This window comes from Talpa occidentalis, unplaced genomic scaffold (assembly GCF_014898055.3).
Source record: "Talpa occidentalis isolate TD23 unplaced genomic scaffold, MPIMG_talOcc4v2.1, whole genome shotgun sequence".
Lineage (NCBI taxonomy): Eukaryota > Metazoa > Chordata > Mammalia > Eulipotyphla > Talpidae > Talpa > Talpa occidentalis.
Window position 1 is genome coordinate 76,513,363 of NW_026555331.1, and position 11,885 is coordinate 76,525,247.

Here is an 11,885-nt window from a genome sequence, read left to right on the forward strand (position 1 = left end):
CCTGGGATGCTTCTGTCTCTTCTCTTCCATCCTTGTAACTGTTAGAAGGGATCAGAAGAGAATGGGACTCCAAGAGGTTTTCATAACTTTGTGAAAGAGGCCCTTAGTCCCTTTTCTCTGTTAGTCATTACCAAATGATGGTTCTCAATGGGCAATTTAAACAGTGTGGTAGCTTTGTTTTAACTATATAGAGTGATTCCAAACCTATTGAATGATTTTTTATTGTGATTTATTTGTGTTCCTTAATTGAAACAAAATGGTACAGCATTCTATAATAATGGTACCAAGCCCTACAGCGCATAATAATGTGCAGTGCTACTTTTTTTTTTTTTTTTTCTTTTATGGGGTCTGGCTATTTAAGTTCGTCCTAACTGCTTGTATGTCGCAGTGTGACATTCCAGATTGGATAAAACCGAGAGAACCTTGCAATGTTCACTTCTAAATCTAATCCTCACAGCCTTGTTATCTTTGTCAGAACAACCTAGTAACTGCTCCTTCAATGTTTTAATTTAGATTTCTGAGATACACAAGGAATTTAGATGTTATACCCCCCACCTTAAAAATGTGGCAGTGCCTGACTGTTTCTAGGACAAGCTAAAAAGAAACAGATCAAGCAGCAGTCAAGCCCTGAAATGTTATTCTAAGTTGTTTTCAGATTTCAGTCCTTCTGTACAGTAGTTGGGCCTCACTCAGGGATATTCTTCTCAAGAAAAGCCACAGAATGGACAAAAGATTATGATGATGCCCATATAATGATAAACAGGAGGCAACTAATTGTTTCAGTTGCTTCAATTATGTAATGTCAAGGGGGTTGTAAATGAAAGAAAAATGAGGATAACTCCTATTTCTCTTACTATAAATCTTGAATGCAAACTTTTTTACAGGTCCCTTGCACAACACAGTACATCATTTTACAACTTTTTGCAATGTCTGTTGAAGGTACAGTATTGCTTGCATAGGAGTGAAAGGGAGAACAAGTCATCATCTGATTGGAGGCTTAGAACTTTCCAGACTACTAGTCTTACTCGTCCAGATTTCAATGGCAAAATAAGTCACTGTAATGATTCTATCTGATCTTGCTTGGTTTCTAAAATATCTTTGCAATTTTTCCTTGCTTTTCCATTTTGTCCTTGAGAAAGTTAGGAGTCCATGGTTAGTGTATCTGGACACTAAACCAGATATCTAATCCAAATTCCATAAAAACAAAGAACTATTGTGATAGGATAAATGCTTCCCTATCAGGCGACATTTGCAGTTTCATTCTCTTTGTTTCACTGCTTTGGTGAGGTCTCTAGCAGCTGACAAACAGACCCTAAAATTTAAGACATTTGGCAAAGGTCAAGTCCACTTTCCTTGCACATTTCGTGAAAGTAGACCTCAGACAGTTTGCCTTGGAAAAGTAGCAAAACAAATCAAAAGAGATTTAAGTATTTAGCTAGTGGAATTCTTTTGTATCTTCCACAACATCCTTGCATTGGTGCCTTTGTCACATTAGTAAGTTCTGCTGTCAATAGACTCTTCACAGAGCTTTAGATTCTGAGACTTGGAGATAGGATAAAGCAGTACGTTTGAAAACTTCAAAAAGAAAAAGAAGAAAGAAAATGCAGAAATCCAAATGACAAAGGGCAAAGCGAGTGTGAAGATAATAAAAAGAAAAACATGATACTTTCTTTCTAAGCCAACTTCTGAATTTACAGTGTTCCAAGTTAATTTCAAAAGCTAATTGCAAGTGTAACTATTGTGATCTTCCTAGGAAAATCCAAGAAAGCTGTCAAAGGGCGCCAGTATTAAGTGTTTCGTGGTTGAGGAGGTGTCAGTTGGTTTGCTCTTGGATTAGTTTATGTCTTCAGTCTTCGACGTGTGCTTTTTGTTGTGACCATTTAGCTTTTATGCATAAAAATAACAATTTTTCCACTATTTAAGTAAAGAAAACAAATATATTTTCTACACATTTGGGCTGATAGGCTCTGCAAGGAAGAAAATAATCCTTATCTTTAGCTTTCCTCGGTTTGTAAATGTATCCTTGTAGTTTCCCCCCATAAGTATTTCAGGCTGGCAACACAGCAATGCTCTTTCTTTTTTTACCCCTCTTTTGTGAAGAGCAAGCGATACTTTAAAGGATTTCCCCCTGCTAACTTAAAGCTTACCACACTTGTCAAATACGCTTGCCTAGAAGTTAAATCTGACACAGACAAATGGGGAAAGGCACAGGGTCAGAAGGACAGGGATTAAATAATTGGATGCCAATAAACAAAGAAAGAAGAAATTTCAAAATTAAAAATCCTTATTTGGGGAAAAAGCTGAGGGTATGGAGAAAGAAGGAAGTCCTGTAGGGAAAGAACTTTTCTTTTTCATTTCTTTCTGCTTAAAAGAAAATAAGATATGCCAGAACCTTTCACTTAGTGCTTGTGACTGCTCAGAAAATACATACTGGCTACTCAGAAAAGTCAGCAGATATAGCCTGCTGTAGTACTTGTTCGAGACTGACAGTGTGCTTGCCTTTCTTTCCTAAGAGCTTTCAAGAACTTTCAAGAGAAAAAAAAAATAGAATTCTGTTTTTCTGTACTATTGATGCCAATTTTTGTTAATGTTGCCTCTAAAACTGCCTTGAAAAAGGCTTATTATATATGCCCTGTGCTGTAGCTATCTGCTGCATTTGCCTGGTGTGGTCACATCTTGAGTTGAAAATAAATCCTTCACTCTAGTCTGTGAAGTGGATCAGCATTAGTTACAATACTTTGCATGAGACAGATTTTATTAAAAGATGGAAGTCACAGCCACTGGTATTGTACCATCTAGTTTAATGTCACAAGCAGCCAGAGACTAATTACAATGTTGGTGAATAAATGCCCAGGGCATGTAAAATGATTTTGATTTAAAATTAAACTCTTAGAGATGAAATGCCAATAATAAAGAAAAAAGTGATATTCAAGCATATTTCAAAAATCAACTCCTTTACTTTTCATCATTCAGTGGTTTTTGGTTTGCCACTCTAGTGGAAATCTCTTGTGCGCTTGCCCAGCATCCATTGCCCTTCTTTTGGTAGCACCTCCGATTTCCTTAGGGGAACCCCACAATTCTCAACACTACTCTATCCACAGATCCTCTCACCCCTAGTCACTGTGTGGTTTGAAGGAAATTGTCTCCACCCCTGGCAGCCAAGATGGACTCATGACCCAGGATTGGGTGAAATGTATTTTTAATCCTGCTCATCATAGTCATTGGTACATGGATGAACATAAAACTCAGTCAAAGTAAGTTAAACCCAGAACAGGGCTTCTTCAGGAAAGATTCAAAGATGCTGAGATATTTGATCCTATTAAGGGCTTCGAGCTGCTGGCAAGCCATCTTGTCTTCAAAAGGGAAGTAGAAGAAGTGGAAAGTTTCAGGATAGTTTTTGGCGGTTAAGCCAGCAAAACTTGCTGAGTTTCCAGGATATTCTTATGACTTGGATGTAGGTGATGAGAGGAGGGAGAACTCTTGAATACATGCTGGATGTTCTGCTGGAAAATTGGGTAGGTGATCCTGCCATTGACTGAAATGAAGAAAGACTTAATGAGACATGAGGTGGGGGATGAGAGGATGTGTGTGTGTTCTACTCTTGTCCAGTGATGTTTGAGAAGTCTGAAGGACATCCCAGTGGAGATGTCAATTTGGAAATCCCAGGAAGAGACAAGTTTGAATAGACGTATATGGGGACCATCTGTACTTGTGCCATTTAAATTTATAGAGTTGGATGAGATAGCTAGTCTGAGTTCTCAGGCATGCCTAGGTGTGTCCAGGGTGAGAGGAAAGATCTAACAGATAGACACACAGACATGTGGTCCCTGATGTACTACTTCATCTCAGAATACTCAGAAATACTCCTGTGTGTCATGATAAAACACAAAGTTTGTACATACTACACAATTCATGATCTGTCCCTTGGTATCTTTCCAACCACTTCTAAGTGTATTCTCTGCTCCTTCTCATGCCCTGCATTTCAGACACTTTAGTTCCCTGCAAGCCTTCACTAAGTTGGTTTCATTTTCCCCTGGGATTCTGAATTACCTGTCTTGTTTGTTAGAAGAGTCTTCCCATCTTCCCCTAATGCAACTTTAGTTTTTCCAGGTTTGAGTTAGAACGTATTACTTTTCCTGACTCCCTCCCTGAGTTTGGGATAGGTCTCACTTTGGTGTCTCTCTTGCCAGTGTGTTATTGTTATTTAGTTTACTTTTCTGTCTCTCCCACTAGATTGTAAACTTATTGGCGTGAGGGACTTTATGATTTGTTAACGTTTGTGGCTCCATAACACATGAAGATAGATAGCTCCTTGTTAGCTCTTGAAAATATGCATCAAGGGCCTCCCTGGTGGCACAGCGCTTGAGCACTGGGTTGCAAAGCTGCCCGCAGCTTCTGTAGCGCCAGTTTGATCCCCGACTGCTCCCCGGCCACCAGAGGAGGGTCCCACATGGCGTGCAGACCTCTCCTGCCACCCGGTGCTCCCCTCAGCAGTGTACTTTGGTCCTGCTGCCTGATCTGCTCCTCGCTCTGGCTCTGGTGAATTCTCTCACCCTCCTGCGCTTCTGGGTGTACCCAATGCTTAAATAAATAAATAAATAAATAAATAAATAAATAAATAAATAAATAAATAAATAAATCATTAAAAAAAAAGAAACAAAAATATGCATCAACCTGGTGAGAATCTGGCATTTATTTTACTACAGCATTTCTTTCTTCCCCCTGAGACTGTCCAGTGTTCTGGAGGAGAATATTTAGTACTAAAGTTCTCAAATATTAGCATGCTCAGAATTTTTGGAAGATGTGTTAAAATGCAGATAGCTTCATTCTAAACCCTAGAGTTTGTAATATGATTGGCCTGCAGAACTCAGAATTTCCATTTTTGTCAAGTTCCCAGGTGGTGGTGAAGCTTCTGGTCTAAGGAATAAATGTTAAGAAACAATGCTCAAGGGACATTCTCTTTTAAAATCTTTCTCATCACCTACTTATCTCTAGCATACATCTACTAAGTCAATCTTTGAACTTAAGATGTTTCAAACCAGGACTCCCTGGTGGCACAAGGGGTTAAGACACAACCAATGAAGCTGTCCGCAGCCACTGCAGCACAAGTTCATCCTCAGCCAGGGAGCCACACACATGGTGCAACAGACCTCTCCTGTCTCTCCCGCTGCTCCCCTCAGCAGTGTATTTCAGTCAGTCTGCCTGTTCTGCTCCCCACTCTGTCTCTGGTGAATCCTCTCACCCTCCACACATCTGCCCTGTACCTCAGTTCTTGTATGCATAAATAAATAAATCTTTTTTTTTTAATATTTATTTATTTATATAAGCACTGGGTACAGTCAGAAGCAAGAGAGGGTGAGAGAATTTACCAGAGCCAGAGCGGAGAGCAGAACAGGCAGACTGATGAAGTACACTGCTGAGGGGAGCAGCGGGAGGCAGGAGAGGTCTGCTGCGCTCCATGTGGGACCCTTGCCAGTGCCCAGGGATCGAACTGGCGCTGCAGAGGCTGTGGGCAGTTTTGCAACCCAGCGCTCAACCGCTGCGCCACCAGGGAGGCCCCAATAAATAAATCTTTTTTTTTAAATAATTTTACTTATTTTTTTAAAAGATTTATTTATTTATTTATTTATACAAGCACTGGGTACAGAAGCGTGGGAGGGTGAGAGAATTCACCAGAGCCAGAGTGGGGAGCAGAGCAGGCGGACTGACGAAATACACTGCTGAGGGGAGCAGCGGGCATGGCAGGAGAAGTCTGTCAGGCCATGTGGGACCCTTGCTGGTGGCCTGGGAATGAACTGGCGCTGCAGAGGCTGCGGGCAGCTTTGCAACCCAGCGCTCCACTTCTGTGCCACCAGGTGAGGCCCCCAATAAATAAATCTTAAAAAAAAAAAAAAGATGTTTCAAACCTAAGCTACATGAAGCTGTGTAATGGTGACTTGACCTTACACATACCAAGCATAGATGACTAGGTTCTTGTGTGCCTAAAGCTACACAGAGATATCCCAACATGAAATTTACATATTTTGTGCCTATGAACAGCTTGAGTTATTAAAGGAAGTTTGGTTAACACTTGAAACAGACTTCCGAAGACTAATTCTCCGTGAATAAAAGAATATTTATACCAAGATATAGTTTTGTAGAAACTAAATCTGTACCACATACCCTATATACATCTTTGATCCTCTCTGCCCCACTTTTCATTCCAGCCATAGCTGCAGTGACCAGGCTGTGCTGGTGTGTTCCAATTTTGTTCAGGTGCAACCTGACCAGGGCAGGGTCCTCTTTTTCTGGAGTTTTACTGACCCTGCTGGAAGAGGCACCTGCAAGATCTCACTCCCAACTAATGTTTAGAGAACTATGAAATTCAGAGTTTCATGGTTAAACATGGCCCCCTTTTGTGCCTAGACACACATTTCATCAGGCTGCTGGGATGATCCTCTGAGCATAGAGTTGGTCAACTTCATCACGTATCCCTGTAATGGTTTTCCCTCCTTTCTTTATACTTGCTAATCTCTGACTCCCTAGAATCAAATTCCTCAAATGGAATACTAAAATATATACTTAACCCTACTTTTGGGGAGAACTCAGGTTGTTATAACCCCCCCTCCGAAAAAAAAAAAAAAAAGTTGCATTGAGAAGGAAAGGTTTTCCTTCCAGAGATATGTAAGATCCATGTGCATTGTGAAAGGAAACCTTAAATAAATGCAAAATAGAAAGAGATGTGATTGTTCTTCAATCATTTAACTATAAGATTGGTATTCAATGACTTAAATGGTTTGACCATTTTGTAATCAATCCTGTGCGCAGATTTATACCACTGTTTAGGAAATTCAGTGTAGATTTGAGAGACAGGTACCAGATTCACTGGGAACAGAGAAAATAAAATCATCTCTTTAAAGATTGGAAAATGTGGAGGTAAAAAACTATCCCTGTGTAGCTAAATGTGCAGGTCATTAATGATAAAATAGTATTTAATGATATGTATTTAGATTGAACTTTGAAAAGCTTTCTAATTTAAATTGTGAATAATAATTTCTTTCATTTGTGTAACAGTTTGTACAACCTCAAATTTTGCAGAGCATGTGTAAGTTTTGGTTGCTTTCTCAACCAGCTTGAGTTTGATAAGAAAGATATCAGTATTATCATCTGTAAAATGAAGTAGCTAAAGCTAAACTAGTTTACCACACCCCTACCCCACCTCCACTGAGATCCCTTCTGCTTTCTAAAATCCTATAATTTTGTTTTAAGGGTAAAAAAATGACATGCTTACTTAAAATTTCAGAGCTAGTTAGTGTGGAGAATGAGAATTCAGACAAATCTTCTGTCTCCCACGTTAGCAATTCTTTAAAACTACCACTGTAGACAATTAGGTTGACAGGACCCACATTGCCCTTGGGTCAAAACTCACAGTGATGATGCTTGGAGCCCATCATTTTCCAGGAAGAACTTGGAGGGAGCACATCTTGCCACCAAAATATTGCTGCAGTCATTGTAAATTAGCATAAGTTGTGCAGAACTACTAATTAACTACAAAGTATTAATAACAAAGCAAAAAAGAAACAATTGAAAGTCTAGGTTGAATGTTTGCCTGGTGTGTACATTACTTTATATCTACTGAAGATTATTTCTTTGCTAGCAATTACTTTCTAAAGCAAAACCAATTCATGAAGGGGATTTGTCTCTATATTCTTTTCTAATTGGCTTTATTTCCATGGCAGTCAGATCTCCCACACACTGGACTGTCCCCCTGCCTACACTGTAGGGCACATGGAATGCAGCTTCCACATGGGGCTGACAGATGTCCTGGATTAACCAAAATGACACTGGAGCTACTGTCTGCCTGTTGTGTGCAGACATTCTGGAAGGAGTGTCCTTCAGACTAAGGTTCTTCGAACCTTTTGAAGTGGGTGGCACTGATGCTTTTCACCTCAAGAGGATGAAGAGTCTTTGTGGGCCAGTCTTGGGGAGTACTTGATTGTTTTAATTTAAAAGGAAATTTTTCCAGTTCAATAAAGAAGTTTTCTTATTCCTAAGACGGACATGCTGCAAGCTCACACATTTTTGTCAAACTCCTAATGGGGGCATTACTGAAAGTTGGCAGTTTTGGATAGATTGCTAAGCGATTACAGGAAGAGAAGGGGAGAGGGAGGTGGGAAAATAGGTGCTGATGCAAGGAGACGTTTTCTTCTGTAAATTAACAGAGGAAAGAGTTCTCAGAGAGCAAGAAGGGGGATTTGGGACTGTGGCAGAAATTCCAGCTTAAGCTTGAGTGCCATCTTTTTTCAGGGCTTTCACAGGGCTCACAGGTGCTCTTGAAATCATCATTAACCACTGCTGTTCCTTCCAAAGAAGAAAGATACTTTCTCTAAGTCAGTTCCTATGAAAAGGGCTGATTACAAAGCTCTGAAAGTCAGTCATAAATTAGTGTGCAGAGTCCCTGAAGTCCCTGAATGCCACACCAAGGCAGGACTTTTAAGTGCAATTATAACTTCTGGAACCAGCATAACACGATGTTCTGCATTTAAAAATCTGGGAAAGTATCTGCATGAATTTCTTATTCCATTTGCTATTTGCATACTTGCAAAATGTAAAAACCTGCTTTGGCATATGTCAAAAAAATTATAAAATCCGTCAGAATAATGGAAGTAAAAAAAATGTAAAATGCAGTGTAAATATTTGTGTCAAAGCCTTGATGAGGGCAGTGCCACAGATTTTTTTCTTTGTTGTTAGTAGTTTCTTGTTCTTTTTAGCACAGTCATTTTAATGGACAAGCAGTTAAGGAGAAAGTGTCAATTACCCTAACTTATTGGGAAAATTCTGCTCTAATTAAATGGCACAACTACAACTTTGCCCTAGCCAATCAGACTTTCACATGGGTTAAACTCCTACTGGGCTCTGAGGAGCCACAGGTTAGAACTAAGCAGACGCTCTAGTGGCAACCAGTGCTCTCCCAAAGCCAGTCTCCCACTCACCACAGCACCTTTCTCCAGCAGCCTCTGAATTGCAGTGGTTAATTCAGTCTAGGTTTCAGTTAGTGCAGGATAAGCTAAATTTTGCTTATTTTACTTTGAGGTCTCAATGTGGTAGCTTTGCTATCACCCCCTGACAGTTAGACATGAGTGTGTAGGTGTAGTTGGAGAGTAAAGGCACTTAGTAATATTTTTTTTTTTTTAGCCCCATTGAATTAGATTTTCAGGTACATAGACAATCTTGGCCACACAAAAATGGGTGCCTAGCAATGATATTGGCGTGGATAACAATGAATGCGTCAGTAAAGTGGAGGATTCAAAATGCCCCTCTTCAGAAATATCTTCTGAGATTTACCACGTGTGTGTGTATCATGTGTCCCCATGTTCCAGGCACTGTTCTGAACATAGAAGCAAAGATAAATCAAATACGATGTTTGTATTTGAGAAACTCAATACCTCTTGGGTCATAAAATATACAACTCCAATGTCTGATTTTTGGGGCGGGTGGCATATGGAGGAATGGGCAAGAGCTAGAGCAAGCTCTCATGGGCTCTGGCCCCGCACTGAGCAGGCTGGCCTCAAGGAGGTTGTCCTCCACCAGTAGGCTCTCACGGGCACTCACAGGAGCACTGGTCTTTCTGGGGTCAGAGGGTATGGCTTGTAAGTTCCTGAACCCAGGACTTACATAACGGGTAGGGTTATGATTTACTCGCATTATTTTTCAAATAGCCTATTTTAAAAATAACATTTCCCTTTATTACAAATGTAATTTGTAAGGTTTGTTGTAGAAATCTTGAGGTTGTGCAGCTTGGTACTGCCTGACCCGTTGACTCTTACTAGCACAATTTATAAATTTTAGCAATTATTATTAACAGTGCTGATTGGGCAAAAAGTGTGCCCCATTCGTGGGCAAAGTAGTTGCCCTATGATGTGATCTGGTGCCAAATCTCTGTACAGCAGAGATGGTGATGATTAACTGGATAGAAATTTGACCTGTAGAGAGAAGACAGTAAGGGCAGTAACTGAGAGACACATAGGGAGAAGAAGCCAGAGATTAGCTGTGCCAGTATAATGGGAGAGCACAAAAAATAAATCAAGAATAATTAAAATGAGGGGCCTCACCGGTGGCGCAGTGGGTTGAGTGTAGCACTGTGAAGCTGTCGTTAGTCTCTGAAGCACTGGTTCGATTTCTAGCTGGCCAGAGAGATTCCCTCATGGTGCGGTAGACCTCTCCTGTCTTGCTCACTGCTCCCTTCAGCAGTGTATTTTGGTCGTCTGCCTGTTCTGTTCCCCACTCTGTCTCTGGTGAATCCTGTCACTCTCCCATGCCTGTGGCCTGTACCCCAGCTCTTGTATAAAAATAAATAAATCTTTAAAAAAAAGAATAATTATAATGATAGTTAAAATGAACTAGCATTTGTTATATGCTAGATATTATTGTACATGCACTTTACATCAATTAGTACACTGAAATCTGGCAGCAACTATGAAGTGTAGGATTACTTTCTCCATTTTGCAGATGAGGAAATGGAAGAATAGAGAGGGTAAGTAACTTGCTCAGTACAACACTGACAAGAAGAGGTATAAGGACCTCCCCGGTGGTGCAGTGTGTTGAGTGCAGCGCTGTGAAGCTGTCTGCAGCCTCTGCAGCACTGGTTCGATTCCTGGCTGGCCAGGGATATTGCCACATGGCGAGGCAGACCTCTCCTGTCTTGCCCGCTGCTCTCCTCAGCAGTGTACTTCGGTCCTTCTGCCTGTTCTGCTCCCTTCTGTCTCTGGTGAATTTTCTCACCCTCCCATGCCTCTGGACTGTACCCCAGTGCTTGTATAAATAAATAAATCTTAAAAAAAAAAATGGTGTTTTTTTTTAAAGAGGTATAAATGAGTGGTAAACTCAAATAGCTTGGCTTTTGAGTACATTCTCTTATCACTACATTCCACTTCTCTGCAGTAGAATGCATAAATGTGCCTGTATAGATGTGTCTGTGTGTGCATGTGTGTGCGTGTGAGTGTATATGCATATGTTGACACTGATAAATCTTCAGTGGAAATTGGCTGAGGAGAGTGAATAGATAATCCCTGTAAATAGTTTTAAAAAACTCTTCAGGTTCCTGAACCATATCTCATGATCTGAAGAATAGTTATTTTGTTGCTTCCCAAGTACTGGTAGATAGCCACTCATCTGAAGTTGCCTCAAATATTTATGAATTCAACACAAAAAGTCCCCTGTTTGGATGAATTCTGGTCTTTCTTTGTCGCATGGTAGAATTCTGTTTCATCTTTGTAACCTTAAGTAACCTGATTAACATCTATATTTCTGATCACTGGACTCCCTTAGCAAGCCCTTTCTCCTCAAAAACTCAATTCTCATTTGTTCCTTCTTATGGTAATGGTCAGGTGAAAAAATGAATCCACTCTCTTCGCCCCACTCCCCCATCTCTGCAGGAATTCATCCAGACTTTGCATCTCCCACCATCTCTTTGTAGCAACAATGATTTGCCACTTACTGACAAATACCTTCCTCATAGTTCCCGTCATAGGATTTCCTTTGAGTCACAGGGGTAGAAATTTTCCACTTGGGGAATGAACTTGAGGAGGTATTAATTCCATTTACCTGTGCAATGTGGAAATTCCCTCATCTCCTGCTCATCCTTATCAACTCTTACACACTGAATCTTCTTATTTTCCACAGCTTTAAGTTTTAGAAAGTCTTCCTTCTCTTAATGTGAACTATGACATCTTAATTTTGCATTCTGAAACCGCTGAAAATAAAACTTGCACCAGTAGAATAACAGTCTCCTAAAGGAAGCAAAGGTAATAGGGTTTGGGAGGAAGGGTGAATATCACTTCTGATCTGATCTTCAGACTGTACACATGCAAAGAGAGGGTGTAGTCTCCAAAAGCAAAATGAGAAAA